Here is a 12,838-nt window from a genome sequence, read left to right on the forward strand (position 1 = left end):
TCAATGCTGATTTCAATGTAATTGAGAAAACAGAGAAGTGTCAAATATTTTTTTTCACAAACATCCTTTTTGAATTTAAAAGTAATCCTCGAAGTAATCATCTAGTTTTTCAAAAGTATCAGTAATATGATTACAATATTTTTGCTGGTAACGTAACGGATTACAGTTACCGTTTTTTGTTGTTGTAATCCCTTACATGTTACGGATTGTATGTAATCTGTTACTCCCCAACCCTGGTTAGCAGATACCAGTGTTTGAGCAATTAATCTAGGTGTAAATTCACGAGTAACAGGAAGGAGGACCTTTCAACTTCTCATTTGTTGTCTGGTGGCGGTATTATGACTCAAAAGTTCAAATCCAAATCGAGGAATTGCTGTTTGTTTGTAGGTGTTATAATTTGAGGATTCATACTGCCTTTGTCTTCTTCCTTGTTACAATTTTAATGAGGGTCAGATGGACAGACAGACAAATAGACAGATATAGAGAGAATGTGTCCATGGCATAGTATTTTGTCAAAGGCTTTCAATGTGTTCTTAGTCATATATTACCCCTGTATTAGTTGTGAGTGGAGTTGTATTGTATTGGTGGTGAGTGGGCTTGTATCGTATTGGTGGTGAGTGGGGCTGTATTAGGTCTGAGAAGGTATTGTTGTGCTCGACAGCTGGGGGCCTCTGTAGCACTATGCTGCCTCGGTTTCCTCTGTGCAGAGCGGAGTGTGCATTAACTCATCAGGAGATCTGACAATCACACAATGGCTGACTACCAGCTGCTGGCCACAACCTAACTGCTAGCTCCACACTTGTACAAACATACTTTACATTACAATCAAAACAAATGGATTCAGGAGTGTGTTTGCACTGCAGGGGTCTAATGTTGCATCCCTCCTGGTTTCATATTGTGGTTATCTAGGTGGCCACGTCCTTGTCCACCACCCACACGTCCTCCTTCACATGTGTGTGTCGTCCCAGAGATTGTAGGTTTTCAGCATTGTCTGAATTCATTGAAATGCTCTTGCAGCATTGGAGCGCGAAGCTACGCTGCGCATTCATATAGATGAACATGTTACTAGGTGTGGGCTCTTGTTAACAGCACTTTGTGGTCGCCGACCAGCAAGGACAACGTAAGCTTACAACACTTCGATTTCTCTCAAAGCCACACTACCAATGTCCTCTGATCAGTCAAACACAACTGGAGAACAGCAGCCAGCCTCCAACCAGTATGTTCTCAACCCAAACCACTCTGGCGCAGAACAGCTACATACAGAGCAGAGCTCATATAGTTGGATGGGCTGATGCTCAACAACAGCTTGGCCCTTCACTGCCTGTGGACGCCATCACAGATCTGCATTCTCTTAAGCTACAATACAGTGAGAGACAGAGAGAGGTTATTTACAATTATGCCCGTCTACAACCCCGGGGACAAGGCAAGTCAATGTGAACGAACTAACATCCTTTATGATCCTGGCACACGTGTGTTGGTTGCAGTAATTTCAAAAAACGTGTTTTTCTCCCACTCAGCATTTAAGCATGCATTATTTAAGCAGGTGCCCCAATGTATTTTTAATCATTAGACACATTTAACATTGAACAGGGCTCAGTTCATTAATAACTGTCAGCAGGGAGAATATTTCCTTTACTCCTGTGTACATTTGAGTCCAAGCTGTAATTGCTCATTATTGCAGCCAATGATTAGAGGCCCTTGCTCCCAGTACACTACAGGAACAGGAGGAATGTGGAGAAAAGGAAATGATTCGTACTGCATTGCAAATCTAATTTGGGGAGCAACACAGAGAGAGTTCTCAAAACCAGGGAAGGAACAGAACACTGCATATGTTTCTGTGTTGATTAGGTCAGGTTGTTCAGGTCTTTAACATCACATGAACTGACTCTGGTTTGCAGCGTACCAAGAGCTCATACATGGCAGGAGAAGCTGACCACATCACCTCAGCCCTTAAATTGGAAACAGACAGAACCCTAATGGTAAAACTAGCTAAATGTGAACTTGTTCTATGCCTTTAAATCAGAGTAAAATAGGGAGAAAATGTCCTGTATGTTTTTTTTTTTACGATAACAGCATGTACACAAAGGCAAGCATTATTCTACTGGGAGTTAGAAACAGCTGTGATGTGTCTTCTGTTGGAAATGCTAGTTTTGGACAGCGTGTTTGGACGGTGTGTGTGTGTGTTCGTTTTGGATGAGGTGTGTGTGAGCAAGATATTTATTCTCAGATGGGCTGCCAAACACTTTTCTGCCCTCCCTCTCCCACCTCCCACCTCCCACCTCCCACCTTCCTCTATCTGTTCATAAATAATGCACCGGGTGCTCTGCTCATCTCCATCCAAGACAGCACCAATGTTATGAAGTGCAAGTTAATGGATAAACTCATTTCAATAAACAGGAGTGGTGTTTAATGTGCACGGGCACTCTAATAGTGAAAACAACACTAATTAGGCAGTATTAGTGGTGTGACAGGGGGTGAGGGTGAGAGGGGGACGATGGGTGTGGGGAGGGGTGAGGGGGATGAGGGGTACTCCAATTATCAGAGGAGGGGGGTGACAGAGGAGGGGTGTCAGTGGAAAGAGGGGAGACATGGTACCCTCTCTGATAATCTTCTTCACCAACAGAGAGAACTGGGTGCATTTCTCAAAGGGCTCTCATTTTCTCTTTCCCATTGATTGGCTCGTAGCGTACCCAACACCCGACAGGGACAAGACAGATAGGTGCAGCCCGCCATTGTCATAAAAGTGTTTTGACCTCTCCATCACTCCCGCAACACACACAGAAGCACTCATACGATACACACACACACAATACAAAGTACACACACACACACACACACACACACACACACACACACACACACACACACACACACACACACACCACACACACACACACACACACACACACACACACACACACACACACACACACACACACACACACACACACACACACAAGTACTAATGATATTGACCTCTCCATAAACTCTCATTGCTTTTTGATGAGGGGTTTGTTCAGAAAGCTAGCTTCTGTGATGTGGTCTCACTACGCTGGTCCTTATTTGCATTAGGACCATCCAGGTACTGTAGCCTGAGTAATGGCTTTGTGGTTCAGGAGCAACACACGTCTTTGATGTAGGAGATTCAATGAGCCTCTTCACAACATCATACCCTCACAGAGAAGACTTCTGGGCCCATTTAGGCCAGGGCCATGAAACACACATAAAAGTAAGAGAGAACCAAACAAGGCAGGGAAGAATACAGCCTTGGGTATTGTATTTTCTTCTAGCCCGAGGTTGACTACAACACACTCTCTTTCTCATTGGGATTCAATATTGTGCATGTGGGATGCAATAACAGTTATCATCAGTGTGTTTTAGGTCGATTTTAGAGAGGATCTATAATTGTAAATAAGACCTTAACAGCTGATCCATAAACGACACAATCTCAATTGCACTCCACACTGCCCTCACCCACCTAGATAAAAGGAATAACTATGAGAGAATGCTGTTAATTGACTACAGCTCATCGTTCAACACTACTGTCCCCTCCAAGCTCGTTACCAAGCTTAGGACCCTGAGTGACTGAACACCTCCCTCTGCAAATGGATCCTGAACTTGCTGACGGGCTCACCCCAGTTGGTGAGGGTAGGCACGTTGACCCTCAACACGTGGGCTGCAAGGAGGTGTGAACTTAGTCCCCTCCTGTACTCCCTGTTCAACTATGGCTGCTTGGCCACGCACGACTCCAACAACATCATCAAGTTTTCTGACGACGGTGGTAGTCCTGATCACCAGCGACGATGAGACAGCTAACAGGGAGAACAGCAGCCAGGTCAGTGACACAGCAGTGTGATGCTGGGACAACAACCTCTCCCTCAACGTCAGTTATAGCAAGAGAGAGGTTGTTCATGTTCAACTAAAGGGACAATTTGTATAAAAGCACTGAGCCCCCCCAGCACATCCCCAGCCGCCCAGGACTAGCCCTAACCTCATCATCCCGTGCTTCTACACCTGCATTGCTTGCTGTTTGGGGTTTGAGGCTGGGTTTCTGTACAGCACTTTGTGACATCAGCTGATGTAAGAAGGGCTTTATAAATACATTTGATTGATTGATTGATTGATTGATCACTAGGCCCAGACTCAGACCAAGAGCCAGCCTTGTCTGTATCCTAATGCTATAGTGTCTTGACTTGTGACTTGTGATCAGTTCATTGCAAGCCCTGAATGTCTTTAGATTAGGAGGCAGGTTATGTAGCATTTCAAAGCTGGGAGAGAGTTAAGGCAGGTTATGTAGCATTTCAAAGCTGGGAGAGAGTTAAGGCAGGTTATGTAGCATTTCAAAGCTGGGAGAGAGTTAAGGAAGGTTATGTAGCATTTCAAAGCTGGGAGAGAGTTAAAACCTCTCTAGGGTATGTGGGACAGTAGCGTCCCACCTCGCCAACAGCCAGTGAAATAGCAGAGCGCCAAATTCAAAACAACAAAAATATAAATTCAAATTTCTCACACATACAAGTATTATACACCATTTTAAAGATAATCTTCTCATTAATCCAACCACAGTGTCCGATTTCAAAAAGGCTTTACGGCGAAAGCATAGCATTAGATTATGTTAGGACAGCACCTAGACAAGAAAAACCACACAGCCATTTTCCAAGCAAGGAGAGGCGTCACAAAAACCAGAAATACAGCTAAAATGAATCACTAACCTTTGATGATCTTCATCAGATGGCACTCATAGGACTTCATGTTACACAATATATGTATGTTTTGCTCGATAAAATTCATATTTTTATCCAAAAAACCCATTTTACATTGGCGTGTAATGTTCAGAAATGTTTTGCCTCCAAAACTCCCGGTGAACGAGCACATCAATTTACAGAAATACTCATCATAAACTTTGATAAAAGACACAAGTGTTATGCACAGAATTATAGATAAACTTCTCCTTAATGAAACCGCTGTGTCAGATTTCAAAAAAGCTTTACGGCGAAAGCAAACTTTGCAATAATCTGAGTACAGCGCTCAGACATCAAAACAAGCCATACAAATACCCGCCATTTTGTAGTCAACAGAAGTCACAAATAGCATTATAAATATTCACTTACCTTTGATGATCTTCATCGGAATGCACTCCCAGGAATCCCAATTCCACAATAAATGTTTGTTTTGTTTCGATAAAGTCCATATTTATGTCCAAATACCTCCTTTTTGTTCACGCATTCAGTCGAGTAATCCAAATGCACTGTGCTCGCGCAGTAAGTTCAGACAAAAAGTCCAAAAAGTTATACTACAGTTCGTAGAAACATGTCAAACGATGTATAGAATCAATCTTTAGGATGTTTTTATCATAAATCTTCCATAATATTCCAACCGGACGATTCCTTTGTCTTCAGAAATGAAAAGGAACACACCCTACTCTCACGGGAGCGCTCGTGATTGAGCTCATGTCATTTTCTCAGTCATCTGATTCCATGCGCCCTTATTCGCTCCCCATTCACAGTACAAGCATGAAACAACGTTCTAAAGACTGTTGACATCTAGTGGAAGCCTTAGGCAGTGCAAAATGACCCCACAGACACTGTATATTAGATAGGCAATCACTTGAAAAACTACAAACCTCAGATTTCCACACTTCCTGGTTGGATTTTTTCTCAGGTTTTTGCCTGCCATATGAGTTTTGTTATACTCACAGACATCATTCAAACAGTTTTAGAAACTTCAGAGTGTTTTCTATCCAAATCTACTAATAATATGCATATCTTAGCTTCTGGGCTGGAGTAGCAGGCAGTTTACAACGGGCACGCTTTTCATCCGGACGTCAAAATACTGCCCCCTACCCAAGAGAGGTTAATTAAGGCAGGTTATGTAGCATTTCAAAGCTGGGAGAGAGTTAAGGCAGGTTATGTAGCATTTTAAAGCTGGGAGAGAGTTAAGGCAGGCCCCAGTGGATGTGTTGGTGTCAGAGCACCCTGCACTAGATTAACATAACTGGGATGACACGCCGACACCACCCAACCTCAGGCCCTGTTCCTAGGGAGGCTAATTACACATTCACACACGCTCACGCACACACACAGTTTAGATCAATACCTCTGAGAGAACTCTGCTGCGCCACTACAAAAATCCACCCAAATTACACAAGGCTCTTTTCTCTTCCAAAAGCCTCATTAGGGAGAGTGAGGAAGTGTTATCATTGTTGCCGTCGGTGCCTCTCTCTATCTCTCTCCCCTTATTCTCTCTTTCGGCTGTTTCTAATCCCACCCAATTCACCCGTTGTCTTAGCCGTGGCCCTCCTCTCCTTCCTAATGCGCTGCTTTAAATTTTAATGCTTTGGAGTTGACACTGGAGGGTTGGGGAGATGGGACGGGCCCCATAAAGGCAGAGAGCAGGAGCCAGATGCCCATCATCAGTACCCCCAGAAGGATGTGGAAGTATTACATTAGATGGTAAATCAACACCGGCCTTGTTAATTATTTAGGGAAACAAAGTGCTGCAGTCCTAGACACTCTGCTGTGAGCCTGACAATGTTTAATCCACATAATGTATCTGGAGGAAGAAGAAAGAGAAGGTACTGTAGGGAAGGAGGGATAGCAGGAAAGAGGGAGAGAGAAGAGGGAGGTAGGAGCCAGAGGGAAGGGAAATAGGGGCAAAAGAGTGGTAAGAGAGAGAAGGACAATAGGGGGCAGGAGAGGAGTAACATGGGGTAAAAGGATGAAGTGAAAGAGGGAGATGATCAATGAAATGGTAAAGAGGGAGAATAGAATAGCGTGAGCTAGATGACAGGGAAGTACATTGAGGAGGCCAAAGACAGGGAAAAGAGAGAGTTGAGAGATGGGCAAAAGACAGTAGAAAAACAGTGGCAAGAGAAAGGATGGAAGGGATAGATAAAATTTATGGAGGAGATGCATAAGAGAGCTTTGAAGGAGGAAAGAGAGAGACAAGATACAGTTGTTTTATGAGGGAGAGTGCGCATGCAAAGTGCAGTTAAACCTCTTCATAAAGCCACAAACCACAAGTCTTTCTTGTCTTTAATCCTACTATTGTGTTAAAAGCCCTCTATGTCTTGCTTCACTGAACACAGAAATGTAATTGGTAATATGTTTAACCGTCACTTTCATAACAGAGAAAACAAAGAAAACTATCATAATCAGACATTTTTGGATTTGCCATTCTTTACTGCTTTCTGTAGCGTAGCTACTTTATGTCTTAAAATAAGTTGGTTCGAGTTAGGTCAATTCTCTCAATCAGTTCTATGTCTCTGTGTGCTGTAAGAAGAATGCATAACTTACAAGTACAGATAATGCCTCTCACTTCTGCAATATATTGAAGGAATCATATTTTGTGAAATCACACTACCGCATAGACATTACACCCAGAATGAAAATACTGGTACTGTGCAATAGATGACCACCATCATGCATATCCCAATATGCAGAATCTAGTGTGTGTTAAATTAGAGTGAGAGAGAGAGAGGTGGAAAGATCATTTGGCTCACGGTCTAGAACATGACTAAATATAGGAAAGGATAAAGAGAGGTGTGCGGTGTAGAAGCCATATGCCTAATTATTGAAATCATTGCTCTCACTTTCTCTTTCTCTCTCACTCTCTTTCTTTCTCTCTCCATCTCTCTCTTTCTCTCTCTCCCTATCCTTCTCTCCCTCTATCTCTCCAGCCCTGTGTGTCTGGTTACATGTAGCTACTATCTGCCTTCTGTTGCCTGCATTCGTCTCGTCAACTCACTGTGACCCCTCCGTCTGTCTGCCACTTCAAATACGCCACACGCTAAAGTTTGGAGAGGAAAAATAAAACCATAGGGAAAAATGGTCTGTTGGGATAACTGTTTACCATGTTGCATATCTATTGTGCCAGTCAATGGTTTTTCTTTGTCTTTCAGAACCAGTTCACTGGTTTTGTTGTGATTTTGAATGATGAGCTGCAATTTCAGTTATGGTTCATCTCTTTTTCTGTTATTTTATTTTTGACATGCTTTTTCCAACCTGAACAATTCATTCTATAACCAATTTGACTGTCTACCTGATGCACTTCACGTGTAGGATAATTCTAAATAATTCCACATGGTGAGTGCTGCACTCTGGTGCATGTTATGCTTTCTGTTATCTGTCCAGTTCTGCCCTCAATCATTGCATTTGCTATTTTAATTTATCTTATTTCTGCCTGACTGATTAGTAATGCTGTTTTTGTTTGTTTCTTCGGGAGCCTTAATTAGATTTCACAGGTTAAAGGTCTAAGTACTGAAAGTTCAAGATAATTATTTTTATTTTAATTGGAGGGGGGGGGGGCTGTCGTTGTTTTTATTTCATTTTCAAAACTGAACAGATCAGAGCCTTTCATTGGTGTGTGTCCCTGCTATCTGTGTGTGCGATGGAGGGAGCCGAGGTGCCAGGTGTATGTGTGTGTGTGTTTTAGTCCTGCACTATGAATGGCCAAAACAATGTTTGAAAGTTCCAAGAAAGGCAGACACCGTTTTATTCACCTTTGACATGGGTCACGAGGGAAAGAACAGAAGAATAGGAAGCCTTATTTAGACTATTGGAATACAGCCACAGTCAGAATCATAGTGAAACTACTGGAATGAGAGTAGTGCACCGTGACTGATCGTTTACATGACATAAGTATAAGCTAGAAATGTTCATAATGACAATGATAATCATGACACACTTACTGCATTAGACACCTGGCAGGAATATAGGAATTTAGATGTCTTCCCATTTAAAACACATTTAGATCCTCAATCGTCCTGTAATGGTCCTCACCTGAATTCTGTGCACCATACAATAATGTAACCAGGTAAACAATGGGTGGAAAATGTGATAATCAGAATAAACAGAAACACAGATATAAGAAACAATGCTTGGAACAAGTGTGCCCTCAGAAACAGAGCAGTCCCACTGGCTCCAATGAGGCTTCAATTGGAAAGTAAAGCTTTTTAGCCGGAAATAGATTTTTTATTGTTCACTTCCCGCATTCATCCAGGTGGCCAAGTCTACCCCCATTTCTTATATCTTTCTCTTCTTCTCCCCCTCTCTCTCTCTCTCTCTGTATTGTTTTCTCTTTCTTTTTCCCCTGTATTTAATGCAACATGTTTGTAGCTGAGACAGAAGCAGAGTAATAGATTTAACATTGGCAGGAGGTTAGGGGAAAAGAAAGAAGAGGAAGCAGAAAAATACGACTTTGGGCCTAATTGTCTGTAATGCTTTTTGCGTTTCCCATTTTAGGACAACACAGAGAAAACAGCCGAGCAGATTTTTTCTAAAGACCCTGGTCGGACACACTAATGGCCCTGACAGGGCGTAAATGCAATTTAAAAAAGCTGATCTATGTAAACCATTGTTGAGGAGGAGGAGGAGGAGGAGGAGTTGTGTGTGTGTGTGTTTGTGCCAGTGTGTGCGCCAAGGTTATTAGTACCGTAAATTCCGGACTATAAGCCGCAACTTTTTTCCCAGCTTTGAACCTCGTGGCGTAAACAATGACGCGGCTAATATATGGATTTTTCCCGCTTTCAATTTTTTTTTCTCCAAAAAAACACATTCTGTGACATGCTCAGTTTTTTGGCGGCATGAAGCTTTCATTAGACCAATGAAATTGCCGAACGGGTTAAGGTCAAACAACTTTTTTGTTTACTGTTTAGATTAAATCGGGCACTCTCAAACTTCCCATCATTCTGATTACGGTAGTCATTTTGTCACCCTCATCATGGCAAAAACACCGAGAAATGCATATGATGCAGCTTTCAAGTTGAAGGCGATTGATCTGGCTGTTGGAAAAGGAAATAGAGCTGCTGCACGGGAGCTTGGTCTTAATGAGTCAATGATAAGACGTTGGAAACAGCAGCGTGAGGTATTGACTCAGTGCAAAAAGACAACTAAAGCTTACTGCAAATTATTATTTTTTTGTTACAAGCCGTGTTTTGTTAAAGCCTATTTATTTTTGTTACAAGCCGTGTTTCGTTAAAGCCTGTGTAAAGTTCATTTGTTTCAATGTACCGGTAGGCACCTGCGGCCTATAGACATGTGTGACTTATTTATGTTCAAAATAATATATATATTTTAATTCAGTGGGTGCGGCTTATATTCAGGTGCGCTTAATAGTCCGGAAATTACGGTAAACGAAAACTGAAACGAAAATGGAAATGGAAACTAAAATTGAAAAAAAATATTTAGAACTTCAAACTGACAGCTAGTCGCTGTCTGATGTGGTGCTATGCCTTCTCAACCTTGAGGCACACATGAAGTCAACTACTGTGGCAAAACAATTGCATGCATATTGAATCCTCTGGCAGCAAACCTCAATCCAACCCCTGCAGCAGCTTGCCTGACGAAACCAAGTTTGTCTCCTGCACTTCGCTCAACAGAGATGGAGTCAGTACGGTTACATGCACACAATAATGCTATTATTGTGGATACTCATATTCATATAATAGTTTGATTAAAACGTTAATAATCCTGTTTACATGTACATATCTGAAATCAGGCTACCTGATGGCCCTTTGATAAATGAAAAAAATCGGCAATCAAAATAAACATGCGACCATATTATTTTTGGGAAGTTTGTATGTGAAAACTACATTTTTTAAAAGAATATATATGTGTATATATATATTATTTAAAAAAATGTTGTTTATGTAGTATATAAACTACCTGGGGCGAAGGTTTACCTCCCAACAGGACAACGACCCTAAGCACACAACGAAGATAATGCAGGAGTGTCTTTGGGACAAGTCTCTGAATGTCCTTGAGTGGTCCAGCCAGAGCCTGGACTTGAACCCGATCGAACATCTCTGGAGAGACCTGAAAAAAACTCGGAAGCGAAGCTCCCCATCCCACCTGACAGAGCCTGAAAGGATCTGCAGAGCAGAATGGGAGAAACTCCCCAAATACATGTGTGCCAAGCTTGTAGCGTCACACCCAAGAATACTCAATGTTGTAATTGCTGCCAAAACTGCTTCAACAAAGTACTGAGTAAAGAGTCTGAATGCTGATGTAAATGTGATATTTCTTTGTTTTTTTGCAAACATTTCTAAAAACCTATTTTTGCTTGGTTGCTATGGGGTATTGTGTGTAGGTTGATGAGAAAAAAAACGGTTTAATACATTTTAGAATAAGGCTGTAACGTAACAAAATGTGGAAAAAGTGAAGGGTCGGATTACTTTCTGAATGCGCTGTATATACAGTACCAGTCAAAAGTTGAGAGACAGCTACTCATTCCATGTTTTTTCTTTATTTCTACCATTTTCTACATTGTAGAATAATAGTGAAGACATTAAAACTATGAAATAAAAAGATGGAATTATGAAGTAAACAAAAAAATGTTAAACAAATCAAAATGTATTTTAGAGTCTTCAAAGTAGCCACCCTTTGTCTTGATGACAGCTTTGCACACTCTTGGCATTTTCTCAACCAGCTTCATGAGGAAGGCTTTTCCAACAGTCTTGAAGGAGTTCCCACATATGCTGAGCACTTGTTGGCTGCTTTTCCTTCACTCTGTGGGCCAACTTATCTGGGTTGAGGTCGGGTGATTGTGGAGGCCAGGTCATCTGATGCAGCACTCCATCAAATCAAATTGTATTTGTTACATGCTCCAAATACAACAGGTGTAGACCTTACAGTGAAATGTTTACTTACAAGCCCTTAACCAACAATGCCTAAAGAAATTAAGAAAAATAAGTGTTAAGTAAAAATATGAATAAATATTTAAAAAAATAAGTATCCTTGGTCAAATAGCCCTTACACAGCCTGGAGGTGTATTTTGTGTCATTGTCCTGTTGGAAAAACAAATGATAGTCCCACTATGCGCAAACCAGATGGAATGCGTATCGCCACAGAATGTTATGGTAGCCATGCTGGTTAAGTGTGCCTTGAATTCTAAATAAATCACCAAGTGTCACCATTAAAGCACCCCCACACCATCACACACACCTTCTCCATGTTTCACGGTGGGAACCACACATGCGGAGATCATCTGTTCATCAATACTGCGTCTCACAAAGACATGGCATTTGGAACCAAAAATCTCAGATTTGGACTCATCAAACCAGGCTAGCTTTTTCAAGCAGAAATTTGCATCCTGTAGCAAACTCAAAAAAGTTCTGGGACAATGTAAAGTCCATGGAGAATAAGAGCACCTCCTCCCAGCTGCCCACTGCACTGAGGCTAGGAAACACTGTTACCACAAATAAATCCACCATAATTGAGAATTTCAATAAGCATTTTTCTACGGCTGGCCATGCTTTCCACCTGGCTACCCCTACTCCGGTCAACAGCCCTGCGCTCCCCACAGCAACTCACCCAAACCTGCCCCACTTCTCCTTCACCCAAATCCAGTCAGCTGATGTTCTGAAAGAGCTGCAAAATCTGGACCCCTACAAATCAGCCGGGCTAGACAATCTGGACCCTCTCTTTCTAAAATTATCCGCCGAAATTGTTGCAACCCCTATTACTAGCCTGTTCAACCTCTCTTTCGTATCGTCTGAGATCCCCAAAGATTGCAAAGCTGCCGCGGTCATCCCCCTCTTCAAAGGGGGAGACACCCTAGACCCAAACTGCTACAGACCTATATCTATCCTACCCTACCTTTCTAAGGTATTTCGAAAGCCAAGTTAACAAACAGATTACCGACCATTTCGAATCCCACCGTACCTTCTCTGCTATGCAATCTAGTTTCAGAGCTGGTCATGGGTGCACCTCAGCCACGCTCAAGGTTCTAAACGATATCTTAACCGCCATTGATAAGAGACATTACTGTGCAGCCATATTCATCGACCTGGTTAAGACTTTCGACTCTGTCAATCACAACATTCTTATTGGCAGACTCAACA

This window comes from Salmo salar, chromosome 19 (assembly GCF_965601325.2).
Source record: "Salmo salar chromosome 19, fSalSal1, whole genome shotgun sequence".
Classification (NCBI taxonomy): domain Eukaryota; kingdom Metazoa; phylum Chordata; class Actinopteri; order Salmoniformes; family Salmonidae; genus Salmo; species Salmo salar.